Source organism: Mandrillus leucophaeus, unplaced genomic scaffold (genome assembly GCF_000951045.1).
Source record: "Mandrillus leucophaeus isolate KB7577 unplaced genomic scaffold, Mleu.le_1.0 Scaffold1003, whole genome shotgun sequence".
Lineage (NCBI taxonomy): Eukaryota > Metazoa > Chordata > Mammalia > Primates > Cercopithecidae > Mandrillus > Mandrillus leucophaeus.
This window is the reverse complement of record NW_012098133.1, coordinates 227,075-234,735: the sequence shown is the minus strand read 5'-3', so window position 1 is coordinate 234,735 and position 7,661 is coordinate 227,075.

Genomic DNA, 7,661 nt, shown 5'->3' with positions numbered 1-7,661 from the left:
CTACTAAAAATACAAAAAATTAGCCGGGCGTGGTGGCGGGCGCCTGTAGTCCCAGCTACTCTGGAGGCTGAGGCAGGAGAATGGTGTGAACCTGGGAGGTGGAGCTTGTAGTGAGCCGAGATCGCGCCACTGCACTCCAGCAGCCTGGGCTACAGAGCGAGACTCTGTCTCAAAAAAAAAAAAAAAAAAAAAAGAAAATCAGAAATGTCTTCAGAACTGTTAGCATTAAATATAATGCAGACATACATTTTTTTCCACTTGGGTTTACTAGTCAAACAAGCTTATGTTATCTCCACTTATATATTTAACTTTTAGTTTCTTTGCTTCTGTGGTATTTTTGATACTTGCCTAATTTGTCAACAAGAAAAATAACTTAAGATGGTGGCTAGCTTTGTTTAATGTCTCATGAAATTTTCATGAGCAATTTAATTCAAGCATAATTGTTAAGAACAAGTGAATTAAATGAGATATAAGTGGGATAAAAGCTTATAAATAATCTTTTCCAACAACAATTATGTTTTATAAAACATTTCCAGTTAAAAATAGTTCCAAAATTTTTTTGGCAACTTCAAAGCTTAAAGTTATACTAAATTAAATTGAGTAACAAACATTTATCAAACGGGTCATTTCTATGTAAGATATAATGCTGAAACATTAATCACTGAACATGAGTTTATCTACTTTTGCTTCTTATTTCAAAAGAACTAAATATATTTGGGTCTCAGTAAAAATGTCCTGTGCCACATTGAAAAATTGTATTATGGAGATGCATATATTTCTAGAAATTATGAAATGGTGTTAATCTACACAATGTTGGTATGTGACAGTTCACAATTGCTTACTTCTTAGTTTTCACTAGAAATTGAGGATACTAAAATTTAAAATTCAAATTAATATATGGAATTAAAACTATTAGAAATTAAAAGCGTAAAACCTCTATGCAAATAATGCAAGGAAAATAAGATACATTTTTGGTAAGGAAAATTATAAGGCAGGAGAATGTGTTTTTCTGTTAGGGGAAAAACGAGTAATTAATTCTGTCCTAAAGTAGAATAACTGATCTTCCCAGAATGAGAAAGAGAAAAATGTAGGGAAAGAAATGTCGACGGATATTTACATATATATATATATAAAAGATATATACATGTATATCTTATATATATACTTTTGTTTTTTGAGATGGAGTCTCACTCTGTCATCCAGGCTGGAGTGCAGTGGCATGATCTCAGTTCACTGCAACCTCCACCTCCTGGGTACAAGCGATTCTCCTCCCTCAGCCTCCCGAGTAGCTGGGACTACAGGTATGTGCCACCACACCCGGCTCATTTTGTGTTTTTTTAGTACAGATGGGGTTTCACCATGTTGGCCAGGTTGGTCTGAAACTCCTGACCTTGTGATCTACCCACCTCAGCCTCCCAGAGTGCTGGGATTACAGGCATGAGCCACCACAGCCGGCTTGATGGATATTTTTAAAAGATTGTAATGGGTTTGAGGAAGGAAATCTTAGGAAAGGAGTCTTATCTGGTGTGATCAAAGCTATCCGAGGCTGGACAGATGTATTCAGAAGAAATTTTTAAAATTAGCCTTAGCATTAATAGTACACTGATGCAAAACCAGAATTTGGTCTCCTCTGTTAAAGACAAAGTTTTTTGATGGGGGGTATATTGGTTTGCTTTTGATAAGAGATTATGAAAAGTTTTTTTCTTGACCTTTTAAGTAATTGGTATAGAAAACAAAGGTTTTGTGAGCTATCAAAATAATTTTTGGTGCTTCACATGGGCTCTACTAGGTCTTTGATTACTTAAGAAAATGGAGGTCTCTCTATTAAAAGAACTAAGGATTTGTTTTTAAAACTATGTAACCTTCTGTACTTGCCTTTAAGATATTTTATTGCCACTTTCATTAAATAGATAACAAATAACCTGATTTAATCAATAGTTTTACACCTTTTGATATTGTTGACAAACTTTCCCAAATCAAATTCTAAATTAAATCTTTTTGACCTCAATCTAAATTTGGGAGCTTCTAGAGGGCCTCTGGAATATCTCAAAATAATTTATTTTCTCTCCTTATAAAAAGAGAGATATTACACTAATTTGGCTTATTTGTGTTTTGTTTGTTTGTTTTTGTTTTGTTTTGTTTTTTGAGACGGGGTCTCGCTGTGTCACCCAGGCTAGAGAGCAGTGGCACGATCTTGGGTCATTGCAAGCTGTGCTTCCCAGGTTCACACCATTCTTCTGCCACAGCCTCCCGAATAGCTGGGACTAGAAGCGCCTGCCACCTCGTCCAGCTAATTTTTTGTATTTTTAGTAGAGATGGGGTTTCACCTTGCTTGCCAGAAAGGTCTCCATCTCCTGACCTCATGATCCCCCTGCCTCGGCCTCCCAAAGTGCTAGAATTACAGACGTGAGCCATAATTTGGCTTTTTTTTTTTTTTTTTTGAGACGGAGTCTCACTCTGTCGCCCGGGCTGGAGTGCAGTGGCTAGATCTCAGCTCACTGCAAGCTCTGCCTCCCGGGTTTACGCCATTCTCCTGCCTCAGCCTCCCAAGTAACTGGGACTACAGGCGCCCGCCACCTTGCCTGGCTAGTTTTTTGTATTTTTTAGTACAGACGGGGTTTCACCAGGTTAGCCAGGATAGTCTCGATCTCCTGACCTCGTGATCCGCCCGTCTCGGCCTCCGAAAGTGCTGGGATTACAGACTTGAGCCACCGCGCCCGGCCTATTTGGCTTATTTGACATGTTAAATTTGCATGGGAAACACTGTCAACTAAGAAATGATGTTTAACATTCTTTGAATTTTATCTGTATGGGTATATTATTAATGTGTGTTCCAGAAACTGTATAAAATTCTTAAAATTTTGATATGTTCTCATATAATGTTTTCAGTCATAATTTTAGTTATGTTAAAATGTTTTATCCCACAGGAATAATCAAATTTCTTCATCAGGCCAGGCGCGGTGGCTAACGCCTGTAATTCCAGCACTTTGGGAGGCCGAGGCTGGCGGATCACGAGGTCAGGAGATGGAGACCATCCTGGCTAACACGGTGAAACCCTGTCTCTATTAAAAATACAAAAATTTAGCTGGGTGTGGTGGCGGGCGCCTGTAGTCCCAGCTACTCGGGAGGCTGAGGCAGGAGAATGGCGTGAACCCGGGAGGCAGAGCTTGCAGTGAGCAGAGATCGTGCCACTGCACTCCAGCCTGGGTGACAGAGCGAGACTCTGTCTCCAAAAAAAAAAAAAATTCTTCATCAAGTTTGTTATTATTATAATGAACTCTCATATTTTTAACCATGGCCAGTTTTTTTTGCTGTTGTTGTTCACAAACAGTTGTTTTACTTTTATTCTTGTCTGAAAGTATTTGCAATCAACTATTGTCCAAAATTGCTTCTTCTTCAAGCACATTCATGAAAAAGATCTTGACAAGTGCTCTGGAATAGAATGCAGGTTCAAGTTTCTGATAACTTAAAAATCATACCATTGCACTGGGTAAGAATTTCCAAAACTCTAATGAAGAAACTGATAAATTCATGAAACTGCTAAGCAAGATCAAAGACAACAAGATTTGATTACACAGGACTGAATAAACTAATGAGGATGATTTGGGGGATGACTTTTTGTCTGAAACATTGCTGGTTCTTTAATGTTTTGTTTTCCATATTTAAGAAAACTTTTTTTTTTTCACTTTTAAGCTATCTATAGCTTACAGCCACTTGGTAAAGTATACTTTCATAAACAGAATTAAAATCATTACTTTTTCTCCTTACCTGATTCCTCCAGAATTCGGAAACTATTAGTATCCTTTCCTTATTCCTCCAGAATTCAGAAACTATTAGTGAATATCCTTTTTTTATGGCAATATAGTTATTTGCATAAGTTTAAAAAGAATCTGTTCCCCTTGTAGCAGAACACATTGGAAATATTGGCTATGTTACCAAGGCTTTGACTGGAATGCCTATTTTCGGATATAACCCAAATACTTTAAGGAACTAAGGCTGACTTTATTGATCTAGTAAAGCCTCTTAGAAAAACCTGGCTTGGTAGTCTGAATACATGGTTCCCTTACATAGTTCCCCTATATGGATGCCTTACAGGTAAGTAAGTAATGCCACTTTTTGAGAGGCCCTGGAAACTCGGGGTATTTTGGGGTCTTCAAGAAGAGAGGAATTCGGCCAGGCGCACACACCTGTAATCCTGGCACTTTGGGAGGCCGAGGCAGGCAGATTGCCTGAGGTCAGGAGTTTGAGACCAGCCTGGCAAACATGGTGAAACCCCATCTCTACTAAAAATACAAAAATTAGCCAAGCGTGGTGGCAGTCGCCTGTAATCCCAGCTACTAGGGAGGCTGAGGAAGGATAATTGCTTAAACTTGGGAGGTGGAGGTTGCAGTGAGCCGAGATCGTGCCATCATGCCATTATGCCATTGCACTTCAGCCTGGACAACAAAAGCGAGACTCCCTCTCAAAAAAAAAAAAAAAAAAAAAAAAAGAGAGAGAGAGAGAGAGGAATTCACCCAAATCTGTAGGTATTATAGGTAAAGTATGATGACAAGTCCTTGGTTTGGCTTCCTAGACTTGAGTGGGGTTTTAAAAGTCCAATTTGAGATTCCTTATGAAAAATTCCAGCAAAGCAAACTTAAATGAGCTTATATGGCAATCAGTGTTTTGCTGCACTTATGCAAATAATAAGGTTAAGTTTAATGAGATTGGGCCTATTTTGCAAACAAATTCATCTTATTTTGATCATCTTTGGTAGAAACAGAGGTGACTGTAGGTTTAAAAATTACATTTCAGAAGAAAACTAAAGTGTATCTGTTACTGAATTCTAGTCCTGTTCATGTTTTTGAGGTTTTGTTTTGTGTTGTTGTTGTTTTAAGAGGGAGTCTCGCTCTGTCGCCCAGACTGGAGTGCAGCAGGGCAATCTCGGCTCACTGCAACCTCCGCCTCATGGGTTCAGGCAATTCTCCTGCCTCAGGGTCCTGAATAGCTGGGACTACAGGCACCCTCCACCATGCCCGGCTGTTTTTTGTATTTTTAGTAGAGATGGGGTTTCACGATGTTGGCCAGGCTGGTCTCAATCTCCTGACCTCAGGTGATCCACCCACCTTGGCCTCCCAAAGTGCTGGGATTACAGGCGTGAGCCACCGCGCCCAGACGTTTTTTTGAGACAGTCTCGCTCTGTCGCCCGGGCTGGAGTGCAGTGGCACGATCTCGGCTCACTGCAAGCTCCACCTCCTGGGTTCAGACCATTCTTCTGCCTCAGCCTCCCGAATAGCTGGGACTACAGGCGCCCGCCACCATGCCTGGCTAATTTTTTGTATTTTTTAGTAGAGACGGGGTTTCATCGTGTTAACCAGGATGGTCTCCATCTCCCGACCTCATGATCCAGCCACCTCGGCTTCCCAAAGTGCTGGGATTACAGGCGTGAGCCACCGTGCCTGGCCCTGAGGTTCTGTTATCTACCTATAATCTGGACTGAATCTTAAATTCTTCTAGTTTCCTCCAATATCTGGTTATCACTGTCCAACAATTTCCAATTTTTCTCCCACCTTGTGACTGAGAATCACTAAAAATTAAAACTGCCCTTTTCCCAAAGCCCTACAAGCTAAAGTTGAACAACTTCATATAGACTTTAGAGAAATCACAACAGCCATATATGAATAATTTTTGTACCTGTTGCTGTATGGGCTACTCAGAAAGTTCATCAGAACACCTCATGCAAACTGCAAACCAGGAAAATCTATCAACTTGTCACTGCCTGTCCTCATTCCACCATCTCAAGATGCTTTGAGCTCAACTCTAGAAATTTTTTTGACTGGCTGTCTTCCAGACTCAAAAACCAAGTTTATGGATTGCTCTAATTGTTAATGTTCGTTTTTCTATTGCTTGTCTAGAAATGCCTCTTATGAAATGCCTGATTGATTACACTACATAGAGGCCTAACTTTGGTAGAAGCCCACCTGCAATACCACCTAACAACTGGAATAAGAGACAACTATTAACTATTTGACTGGACTGAGTTATTCCTGGAACTGAGAGATGGTTCAATGGGTTATGCAATAATCTTCCAACTCAATTTTTGGGCTGTGAAACTTCTTGGGAAAGTTTCAGACAGGAGAATGATGGGGTTCAGGACACAGTACTCCAAAATATGGCAACTTGGCATCTGAAAAAACAGCAGAGGCAGGAGAGCCACTCTCACCTTTCCCTCTCCCTTCTTCCCTGAAGCAGGCCATAAAACCTGGGAAGTTTGGCCAGGCACAGTGGCTCATGCCTGTAATCCCAGCACTTTGGGAGGCTGAGGCTGGTGGATCACCTGAGGTCAGTTCAAGACCAGCTTGGCCAACATGGTTAAACCCCGTCTCTACTAAAAATACACACACACACACACACACAAATTAGCTGGGCGTGGTGGCAGGCACCTGTAATCCCAGCTACTTGGGAGGCTGAGGCAGGAGAACTACTTGAACCCAGGAGGCAGAGGTTGCAGTGAGCTGAGATCACACCACTGCACTCCAGCCTGGGTGACAGAGTGCAACTCCATCTCAAAAAAAATAAAGGAAAAAAATTTGGGAAGGTCACTCTCTGACCTTCTTCCTACTTTCTTTCCTGAAGTAGGTCATGAAATCTTCATTCCAGAGATACCCTCCCTATACTGAAGAAAAGGGACTTCCTTGTTCTTGAAGACAGAAGAATCAGAACAGGACTTGCTAAGTCCCCCACTCCCAGTTTATTACCATTAGATCACACCCCTTTTGTCCTATCATGCTTCTGCATGAGTGACCACTTCTACTCTTCCTCAAACCCAAGCCTAAATAAATACACAAGTTTTCCTGTTTTGGGGGAGTCTTCATTTCCTTATGAAGGCTCCTGTGTCACGTAAATCTTATATTAAATACATTTGCATGCTTTTCTCTTCTTAATCTGTTTTACATTATTGGAATCTTGGCAATGAACCTAGAAGTGGATGAGAAAAGAAATTTTCTCTCTCCAACACAACACTGACTTTTTTTTCTTCGTTTCTCCAAGGAGTCATTTCACAACTATTTGACGGCCTGGTTCAGTGCAGGAAAACAGAAACTACTCTAGGTATTTTGAACTGAGGAGAACTTAATGTAGAGAATTAGTACTTACACAATCATTGAAAGGAGTTGTGGAATGGACTTCCCAAAACTGCAACAGGAGAGCGAATGTTTGCCATGATTAGTAAGATGGGGAATCGAAAGGCCACCACTGTAACTGTTGAGTTAAAGAACACATTGTCGGAGATCTGCCATCCAGGAATTAGAAAGCAGAGATCAGGAAGCTGAATGGCTGTTGCAGGAGAACCCCATGTCTCCAGGATCCTGCTTGCCAACAGAAAGTCCAAAATAGCAGAAAGAAGGCATCTTCCTCCTTTCTGTCTTCCAGTCATACAAGTGTGCCTAATTGTAAGGGAGTCATGGAAATGTTTTCTAGCTCCCCAGTCCCTGTAACACACTAGAAGAAAGTAAGAATAGAGGATGCATGCCAATTGACCATATTCAATACAAACCTGCCCTTTAGGAGTCCACAGACTGGAGAGAGAACACCACAATAAATGCAGTCTGAAAGGATGAGCCAGGAAGTATCAGACCAAGTTTAAGTGGCATGAGTCTGGGACCATTTTTTTTTTTTTTTTT